This window comes from Heliconius melpomene, chromosome 10, assembly GCF_056956725.1.
Source record: "Heliconius melpomene rosina isolate 202511_hmr_F chromosome 10, ASM5695672v1, whole genome shotgun sequence".
NCBI classification, from domain to species: domain Eukaryota; kingdom Metazoa; phylum Arthropoda; class Insecta; order Lepidoptera; family Nymphalidae; genus Heliconius; species Heliconius melpomene.
The window spans coordinates 11,184,488-11,196,137 of NC_140398.1; positions in this window are offsets into that span (position 1 = coordinate 11,184,488).

The window sequence follows — 11,650 nt, forward strand, 5'->3', positions numbered from 1 at the left end:
ATGTGTATAAAGTCCTACCCGTTGAGACACTTTCGCGCATGCGCTGCTCTAATGGTAAGTACTACATGAAAAAAATGTACTGGAGTATTGTTCCTCTTAATAAGATCTACAAAAAAGTCCGCGAGAGCATATTCGTATCTTTTAAGAATAACGTGTAGTGATCATATTTCTGTCTAAAAATAATAATTTCAATATATTTTTTATTGTGAGGGATATTTTTCTATAATGGTATTAATCCTTATCCTTTAAAATACTTTATTAATTTTCTACGTTACACGAAGATAAAATTTGCTTTTTAAACTATTTCGAAATTGCGAATAGTTTTAGAGAAAAACGCATTTAATTATTGACACGTCACGCCGTTCACACATCAACTGTATCGAGTCAAGTTTCACTTATCCCTTACTCTCAGCATATAAATAAGTATATTAGTTACGTTGGCCATTTAATGTAGATCAAAACTGCCTTTTACTGTTTTTCATTTTAATAAGTACTTTAGAAGTTGTTACAATATCAAAAAATTGCTGCGAAACGCGCCTCGCGATGTTATGCTTATACAAGCGAGTCCGCCGCGCCCGCCTGCCTTACACGCATCGATGGTTCAGTGGTAGAATGCTCGCCTGCCACGCGGGCAGCCCGGGTTCAATTCCCGGCCGATGCATTCTATTTAATTTTCGTCACAAGCAGCCACGTAGTGCTTGCTTTTCATCAGGGACAGAATACCCTCTTCAGCATTAACCACAAGTTCGAAAAAAAAAACCCGCCTGCCTTTATAGCAACGAAGATTTAGATGCGTTTGCACGTATTGGATAATTCGAATTGAATGTACTATTTAATGTCAATTAACTATCTAAAAATAGTAATTTAAATATATTTTAATATGTACTTGAAAAGATTAGTAGAACAGATTTAAATTTACGGTACCTACTAAAAAATCCTTGCATCTTAAGTGCTTTGCAAACATACATTATATGAATAATCCAGTAGTAAAAGCGGTCGAAGCCGCAATAGGGTCGCTAGTATCATATAAGTGGTTAAAAAACACGACACTATAAATTGATTAAATTGAAAGTAAATTTCAGATTTATTGAAAAAACTGTCTTAAGAATCTTAGATGTAGTTAGTGTTAAAACACTCCGTTATCCACTTTCCGCCGATTCTTCAAGGTATTGCTTGTTGAATAATATATTATTATTAGACCATAGTATTTAATAAAATATTATTTTCACACAATAACGTTTAGTAAAATAATTTATATTCCTATGTATATAACTAACAATATCATTGTCATTAAGCTAACATCTCGTAATGCACATAAATTAAGAGGTTCCAGTTCAGCAATATTTATCCTTAACGCTTAATTACTCTACAGGTGCTAAATAAATTGTTATGTTAATTTGTTCATGCATAAAGCATGGAACTAGTTTACACTTGTAGCCGAGTTGTTTTGACACTAGTGATATAAATATATATTAAATATATTATATATATTAAAAAAAATCATGTTCACACAGTATCCCGCACACAGCAGGGTAGGCAGAGAGAACCTAGTGTTAAGACACTCCGTTCCCCATTTTCCGCCGAATTCTAGAGGCAGCGCGTGTTGAGGGGCGGAACTTAACGATGAGAAGTAATGAAAATATACATTTGTATAAATATTTCATATATTGATGTATCTTTTAAGTATTAAATAACAAACGCGATCAAACGTGTGACGTTTCCGTCATAAATTTGTGCGCGCGAAACTAATGCTGTGATGTTTTATTTTTTTATCTTGTTTGCCAGTTTTGCTTAAATTGTTTTTGTACGACTTTTTGTTTAATTAAAAAAAAACGATGTCGGCTATTTGATAGGCTATAAATTCTGTATAACCTTTATCTTGTGTCGTTTTTATTTTTGATCAAGTAGTCCGAAAAGGAACATCGATGAGAAAAACATTAAACTTATTTGAAGAAAACATTTTTTTTTCAGTCAATTACACCTATAATAAAAAGTCTGCAACGATTTCTTCAGTAAATACTTAGAAGTCAGCGTGGATCTATAAATGTTGAAGTTTTTATGCGATAAGACTCCTGTTGCGTATATGTACTGGTAGTCTTATACGGCTTAGGTTTCTTATTGCTAGTGGCTACCGAGAATTGTTTATCAAGAAAGTAAAGTACGGACTATGGTCGCAGTGGTCATATTACCACTGATTTGCAACTGCTTAGTTTGATAGATCATTTATTGAAATAGTACAAGTTTTACATAACAATAAAACTTGTATTATTGTGGAGAGACGATGCACAGCATCTGTGAGAGGGCGCTGTATACTTCCCTTTGATTATCCAATGATTTACACTTCCGGTTGCTGTTTTCGACCAATCAGCGATTCGCCGGAAGTCACGTGGTCCCAGGTGGTAGGGCGCCGAGACGTTGTAAAGGCGACACTACGCTTCTTACCTCATAGCAGATTCTCACCAGGAGCCTTAAAATGATGCTGTGCATCGTCTCTCCACAATAATACAAGTTTTATTGTTATGTAAAACTTGTACTATTATTTGGGATGTGACGATGCACAGCATCTGTGAGAGACGTGTTTATAACTCCTGGTGACCACGCACGACGCTATGTGATCTAAATCAGAATGATTGTATAAATTGCTTCTGATACATTCAGATAAATTGATCTGTAAAAACACAAAAAAACACGAGTAACATTGTTTTATTTATAAGCAATTTGAGAAACAAAGAATTGTAAATTGCTTAATTTTTTAATTCAATTAATAATCGCTCTGCCAGAAGCGGAGCCAAAATAATCTAACTTCAATTATTAGACTTACTTATAATCTGCATACAAACAAATTTTGAAAGATATTTCGCAACTCGCTGATAAGCACGAGTAGGAAAGGAAGCTTCCATAACCGTCTAAATAATAAGCTAGATGTTCTCACTTTTGATATTGATATAATAACCTGTTTATATAAGTATCGATTATTATTCATGAAGCCCTTGCTTAGCCTCACCTCTAAATTAGACAACAAAATTGTTACCTTTTGTAGCCCGTTTCCGGTGGTCTAGCTAGTTTCTTAATGTAGAACCTAGAAAAACATTTTTCCTAGGATGACACCACTGTCTCTAGAGCGTAATTTTCAATAGGTCTCACCTGTTTCACCGAAATATTTCTAATCGAAATATGATGTTAGAAGAACGAGCAAGACCAAAATGCCAATGAAAATGTCGTCCGGTCTATTGGAAACTATCTCCGGCTCAGACAGCAGGTCATAGATAGAACCGGCAACCGACTCCACGCTTCCTAACATCTATAATAAATTTATAGTAAGCAGAGACGCGTTCTAGAGTGGAGACCACGCCTCGCCAAGCGTAATAATGTAGGACGTCCTTCCGCCAGGTGGGGCGACGATATTCGTAAAGTGGCGGGCAACGACTGGATGCGAAGAGTTGAAGATCGAGCTCAGTGGCGTGCCATTGGACAGGCCCACGTCCAGCAGCGGACGAGGACCGGCTGATGATGATGATGAAGTAGTTACCAGAGTTAACTTTACCTTGTAATTGGAGATATTAGTACCATAAATTAATAACACAAGAGCATTTAATAGAATGCTCTACAAAATACTATGTACTTAGCCCAATAATATGTTCCAATTCAGAGTTAAACTGGTCAAACCTTTGAACGCCTTTGTAAAATTTAAGACTTGATACCATCATCACACACTTTGAGTATTAACTTCATAAAAGCATCAATGAATGCTCACCAGAACTGCAACCAGTCCGACCATTCATGATATGAATATCCTATCTGCTACTTATTTATTTATTTGTTTATATATACTTTATTGCACAAAATTACAAATAAACAATGTACAAAAGGCGGGCTTAACGCTAAAAGCATTCTCTCCTAGCCAACCTTGTCATGTGGGATCATAAGTATGCAGGTACTTAGGTACAGTTTTGAAGAAAACTGGACTTGACATACGACGTGTTAGAAAATGTGAGTATATAAGCTCATTAGTTTTTCAACCAAAATTTAGGCCGACTAATGATTATATCATTCTTCAAAGTGTAATAAAGTTATAAGTAATTGATACTACTATACATTTACATATCAAATTATCAATTTTATAATATTTCAATTATTGCTTCTTAGCTGTATTTTAGAACTACAATAGTTCACTCTCTGAAATTCGCTTTTAGGAGCAACTTCACAGTGTCAAAATATACGATTTAAATACAGATGTACTCAATTTAAACGTCCGACTTCCCCGGACTTAATGATGTCGTAGACATCCAACATGCTCTCCGCCATATTGGAGTTGCGACTACGTGTATACCTCGCTAGCCAGGTTCAGTTTATCATGGCAATATGCGGCGGAATACCTACGTTACGCACGTGGCAATCGCCAAAGTATATATGTAGACATTATATAACAAGACTGTTGACAGTAATAATTAGCACAATTACCTTACACAGCCCTCATGTTCCATAAAGACGATTATTTTCATTAGCTCTTCCCAGCTCTGGAACCAAAGTTACAAAAACGAATTAAACTTCTTGATAGTCTTTTTGCAATATTATTGTGTATCATACTTTATGGTATCCAACAACTTAGTAATAAAAGGTTGTCTGTAATTCTCGCATTTCATATTTTATCCTATCTGACAACTTCAGTAATAAAAGGTCGTAATACAATACAATTCACTGCTTGATAGGCCCAACTGGCGACCTTAATTTGGTCTTGATTTGCCTTCTGAATTATTTAACTGCCTTCTTTTCCTCTTTTTCCTGCTTCTTATTAACGTTTCCTTCTATTTAAATGCAAATTTAAGTACTTTTTCCAAATATGAAACTTTTATAATACTTATGTGGACTTGAACCGACTGTTTTAGTCAGTTTCTAATTTAGTTTTAGACGCATTGCTTCTTTTTATCCATTACTTAACAATTCATATATCAAACTTTTTTTTGTTCTTTTTTGATAAACCTTTCATTATCTATTAGAAAATTTCCTATTGGTTTGCTTAGTCGAACGTGAGTCGAACTGTTTTCTATCCTTGCTTTCTCGAACCGCTTGAAAATTCTTATTGGATAAAGCCAGAGATGATATGGAGAATGTTCATTATTAAGTCGAAAAGAGTTTTCAGAGCCCCCAAACCATCTACACCCGTCTCCGATATACCCAGAGGCAGGCTCCGTATTTCTGAACACAATGTATACAGAAAGATACGGTTACATTTAAATAAAGTTATTAACAGTCATGCAATACCCTTGTACTAAGTTCTGGACTTGTGTTACCAGTCGGCGGATTCTCGCTCCATACTACCGATATCCGGTATGCGCCGATACTTGACAATTGCTAATGTATAATTAAATGTGATAGAGTTTTATACTCAACTCATGCTTCTCAATTTCTTTGATGCATGTACGGTTGACGAAGGTCTAACTGCTTCAAATAATCTTGGAAAAGGATTATTGGTGGCATGGAGGTAAATGGCTAAATGCATTCCCGCGATTAAACCGGGAAGGGCCTACGGAGCCCAAACCATCAGCCACTGCCTCCGATACGCTCAGAGGCAGCCTCCTTATAACTACCCCCCTCCCGTACAATTGAGAGCATTTCTAATTAAAATAGTACCGAGCTTTTTTAAATTCTAATGTACGGATAAATGCACTTTAAATAATTGGACATACCTTATGTAATAGCCCGAGTCCCCCTTAAGGCAACTAAGATAAGGTGACTGGCTAGAATCTTTGCCGAAGAGGCCATACAGAAGATCCCGTGATTGCTAAATACTATGACGTTCATAGCGATGGCAGTAACCACGAAAAAGCAGCAAATCCACAATTGCTTTATCCTCACTGCTCCAGGGTTGAGAAAATGAACCTCCGATATTCCGTGTTTGAAACACTTTTCCTGCCAGGCTTCGAAATTGTCTTCGAATCCTTGTGTCTAATTCTTCCGAGTATTCGCTTGCAATTGTCAAAAGAAGCCAAAAGAAACTCCCACGCAGATTTATCCATTGTTGTTCGTTAACTCGCTTAGGATACGCTCCCAGCGAATATAACATTTCAACAAAGTTAGTAATTAACCTATTACAAATAAATAAAAAAGATTATCTAAAAATAGACAGACTTTTTATATATGTCTGAGAATGAGGTGGCCCAACCACCTCATTTGCTTGTTCCGATCCCACTTTTGATTGTCATCGATCGGTGTCACGTCAGAGTGACAGGCAACGCCATCTGGTTTTGACAACTGGCAACTATTAAATAATCCGCTTCCCTGATATATATGATTACTGATATATTTGATAACTCGCTCAGGATACGCTCCTAACGAATTTATCGCATTTAAACGAAGATAGTATATTAATAGATAGTATACTACTAAGTAAACTCGGTGAAAACCGATTTATTTAGTAAACTCCGTTTACATCGCATGATATTATGCCGAGAACGTCTCAAAGAGCGTTAAACATGCGATGAGTCCTCTTGCTTTGTGCAATGCCCGTTAGCTGAATAAAATTGGGCCACAACTGCTAAAAATCTGAGACATATACCTAACCTTATTGTAGGTTATAACACAGCCGTGTTCGGTAAAGCTCAGAATCCACTACTGTATTGGTATATATGATACCAAGCAATAGAACAGTATTACATGCATGTAGATACTTGTTAAACAAGAGGTTCAAATGACTCACCCGTTGTCCATTTTTGTACCTTTGAATTTCACAAAAGAAAATTCTCTGACGAGGATGTACTTCTTTGCTGGAGGCCTTCCAGGAGTAGGCCCGATATAGAAATCCGGTTCACGACGTGAAGAAATTCCACCTCCAACACTACACTTACCACAGCACTTTCACTTTTAAACGATGTTACTCTATTGGGAAATAACGACGCTATGAGGTAAGAAGCGTAGTGTCGCCTTTACAACGTCTCGGCGCCCTACCACCTGGGACCACGTGACTTCCGGCGAATCGCTGATTGGTCGAAAACAGCAACCGGAAGTGTAAATCATTGGATAATCAAAGGGAAGTATACAGCGCCCTCTCACAGATGCTGTGCATCGTCACATCCCAAATAATAGATAATTTTTATTATTTATGGTAATGTTGGTATTGTACGAGAATTAACATGAATAAACCAAAGTAAAAATCAACATCTTCGCTAAACAATGAGCAAACTTAAAGTATAATTTTTTATAAATTTGTAACGTATATAAAAAACATAAGTTCTATATTTTTTACCAAAAGTACACTTAAACAATAAAAAAAAAACATTTTAATTTCATTAAGTAACAAAGAACTTCAAAATAGTGACGAGACGAAAAACCGTCACAGCGACATTAGATTGCGTTTATTATGTGAATTACGCACTGATGACGATGAAGCAACTGTCTGTGAGACGCAGGTAATGGCGGCTTGAAATTACTTTTCGACTAGGGCCGAGCACATCCGCAATCACATGTAATTGGTCATTCACTTGGACTTCGGACAATCTCACGACTTATGAGAGGCGACGCTTCCGATCCCGGTCTGTGTGACCCATTGTGTATTATTTTATTAGCAAATCATTATTTTTATTTGTAACTTCACGCTTTATCCCGCACAGAGCGACCACTTTCCGCCGAATTCTAGAGACACTGCGTGTGGAGTGGCGGATCTTAACGTCGCGTTTTGCTTCATTACGAAGAAATGAAAATGTTAAATATTTACATTTGTCGAGTGGGTATCCTGCCCGCAACCTATCGCGATTACAGTCGCATGCTTGTACTTCTGCGTTTCTCTTTACTAATTTCAATATATACAAAAAAAATATGATCTTTTAATATATCCTACTTTTTTACTATTTTGCTACACAAAGGATATATTTAGGCACGGTTGATTTTTTATCCTTAGCTTTAGCTATGTCTCCAAATAAAGAGAATTATATTTATTATAAAAAAAAATTTTTTTCGGGCAATATTAATTAAAAATGAAAACATTAAATTTGATAAAACACAATCACAATTGATAACGCTTAATTAAAATTATATATTCTTTACAATAACAATATTTTCAATTCTTAAAGCTAATTAAAATTTTAATTCACTATGTGAGCGGATGCTGCGTTTACCGCAAAACCACGATATCGATAGTAAAAATATGGAATCAATTAACACGGACATATTTTCCCATTGGATTAGTGAGGTATAGAGAATACTAGAGAATTATTTTTAGAAGACTGCTCTATGGAAGTGTAAAAACGTCATTCGTCGTTCTTATTTTACGTCGAGTTCTGGAGGTATTACTTGTTAATTGGCGTAACTTAACGCCGCGCTTTGCCTGAAATAAATGGAAATATTAAATATTTATTTTCCCTCGAGTGGAAATCGAACTCACAACCTGTCGCGTTAACATTCTCTTTGCCCACTCTTTGCACCACGATTAGCCTCATAATTATTTGTAATTTATCATTGTATCCATATAAGTCCCTTGCATAGTTAGAAAGGATTTTCAATATCAGTATCATAATTTCCAAAACGGGTGATAAGTATTGCTTCATTATATTTACTCGACTATGCAAAGGCGGGTGTAGAGGCAAGAATGTATTCAACAACGTAGTTCCAAGGCAACACGCTAACAAGCGCCTAGTTGTGCGAAAACACCAATTAGGAGTCGACCCAAATGTAAACAAGGGTCTCTCTCACGTTTTATGGGTGAATACCGTAGAAACCACGACTTTTCTGTCTATTTACGTTCTGTGCGTGCTTTTTCTACACAATTAATAGTCAAATAGTTGAAAGTCGTAAAATTTCTAAGCCATAAAGAGACATAATCTACCTTTTAAGCATGTACAAGTTTGATTGCATAATTTGGTTGTACGACTTCTTTATATTGTATTCGTAATTTTAAAACATTAAAATACTTATCTAATTTTCCATCGAATTCTGGAGGCATGGCGTGTTGAGTGGCAGAACCCAACGCTACAAGGGAATAGAACCCACAACCTATCGCGTTTACTGGCAACCCTCGTGCCATTGCGCCACGACTGCCCTCAACTTATTTCTTAGTTTTGAAATTTAAATCAAATAAACACAAGCCATTATAATATAATTAATTTTACTCTTTAATCAAAATCAAAGTAGTCTAAATTTGGAAATACGAATTACAACTTAAAATTATAATACCATAAATACTTAACATCTGTGATATAAACTGTGTAATTAAAGCGTAGAACCGGCTCTGATGGGCTATCCATCGTAAATGAGGTCCTTGCTGGACGTGCGCTGTTTGTTTCGCTGTCGAATGGATTCATTATCAGTGATACCAGTGTGAAATAAGTTTTCTCAACACATTTGATACTGCTTACCTACTAAATATTGTAACTTTATACATGAGAGTGGAAATAATCCGCATATACATATAGTATGTCGGTGGAAAGGTAATATGATTAGACAATTGGGTAATATAGTCTATATTTTTAATAATTATTATTTATAATACTATGCTAGCTTTGAATAACTTAAAATATATTAAGCAATCGTTTTAAAAATGTAAATTGTGTGAGCAAAATAAAATATATACATTTAATATAAATTTCTATTAAATATTCATTAATTCCTACTAAAAATAAAACCATTTATAATAATTTTACACGGTATTATGATTTGCTATTTGACGATGAACGTTGTTTAATCCTGGCAGCACTGAACTCAGGAGTTGATCCGGGACGCATTCCCGATTCGTTCCCAGTTGTTTTTTGCGGCTAGGTACTGGCTAATGGGTACAGGTTTGAAGCCGGCAGGAGCTCCCGTACAGTCCTAAGACAGGATAGTCGTCTTGCTTAAAAACATCGAAGTTTAAACAGTTATTTCTATGTAATTTATTCTAATGGTAATGCCTTTTGTTGCGGCTTTTTCTCGTGCCAACGTTTTTTTGCACTTTATACGCTAGAAGTTTATTTTTATTGAGTGGTTTCGGTAAAAACTTAACATTTGTGATTGCGCATATGTTTTTTATTGTATTGCAAAAGAAACTTAGATAATACATTTGATTTAAGCAATAAAAAGTTATATTTTTTAATTTGACATGTTCATGTTTAGTTATAATTCGAAGTGAATATTTATGCAAACAAGACACTTCTCTTTAGTGATAGTGTCAGGTGCAGTATTGATTAGTATCTTGTATATTATGCACTCGTGGTAAAATAAATTGAAAAGTGGAAGATATTAAGATTTACTTTCTTTTCTAAATTTAAAATTGTATTTATAGTATTAAGTAAATTTACAGATTATAAATAGAACCCAATTGGCGCAGGGAGGAAACTGGACCACTCGAGGAAATGAAATATTTGAGCGGTTAATACCTGAGCGGTTCCTCATTTTCCGCCGAAAGGTTCAAGGTTCTTTCCTCCCCGTTCTCTCTTGCTGTGTGCGGGATACAGCGTGACGCGGATTAAATAAATAAAAAAAATTGTATTTATGATTTCTTCTATTATTGCTGAGTGCGTAATGCATTTTCAAATATTTAAATCCATGCAACTACACTTAAAATCCACAATAGCAGGACGTGCTCATTTACCGCCTACAAAATGCATTGTTACTGCTGTCGGTTTTTATTTAAGTACTTAGGTATAACGGATAAGTGACATTAAACGATAAACAAACGTCGTAAATTAAAGAAGACTTATCTTTGTTTTATGGTGCATTTACTACATTAATATATTATGTTGGTATTATTTATTGTTATTTCCTTCCGCGTTAAGAAATATAATTTAATACTTGTATGCTATTTAAAGGTATGTTGTTAAGTTAAATTTAGTGTATCTAAGTATTTATTGCTAAATAAATCTTGTAAGGGGACTACAATGCAAGTATATTTTAAGGGACATTAAAATATTGATTGCTTTTCCGAACTGTGTTTTATTGTCGATTCTAGTAGAGACTGATCCTTGCCACCATACTCGTATATATTCTAATAGAGAAAAATTATTAGATTAATTGATATTTATATAAAATTACTAAACGCGTATAAAATTTGTATTGAATAAGTAAGTTGTTGAGACCGTCGTGACGCAGTGGTCGTGACAAGCGTGTGAATGTAAACGTGGTTATTTTTGGTTCGATTATTACTCGGAGACAGGAGTTATTATTTATAAATATTTTCATTTGGTCGCTTTGGTAACAAGGCAAAGTGCGGCGTTTAGTTCCGCCACTTAACACGCAATGGTTAGAAAAATCGGCGAAAAGTTGGGAACAGAGTGTTTTAAAACTAGGTTTCCTCTGCCTAACCTGCTATATGCAGGATATAAGCGTGAAGCTGAAAAAAAAAAGAATAAGTAAAGATGCGAGGAGACATTAGGTTTAAATTATGTGGGCAACTTAGTTGCACTTGCTTTACAAGCAGCTCCACATGTATCCCTGTTCGTATAATTATCTGCCTGCTGCTATAACTTAAACATGGGATACATTATTATTGATTATTGCTTATATATGAGACTAATCATATATCTTTAATATTTACATATATTTTTTCAACAGCTGTTTTAGAAATTTTGCAGTTTTTTTTAAATATTTTTAGGATTCCGTATATCAAGAGGAAAAAATACGGAACCAGCATTTGTAGAATAACTTTGTTGTCAGTCGATTCCCACTTACTCTGGTTCTCACTCTG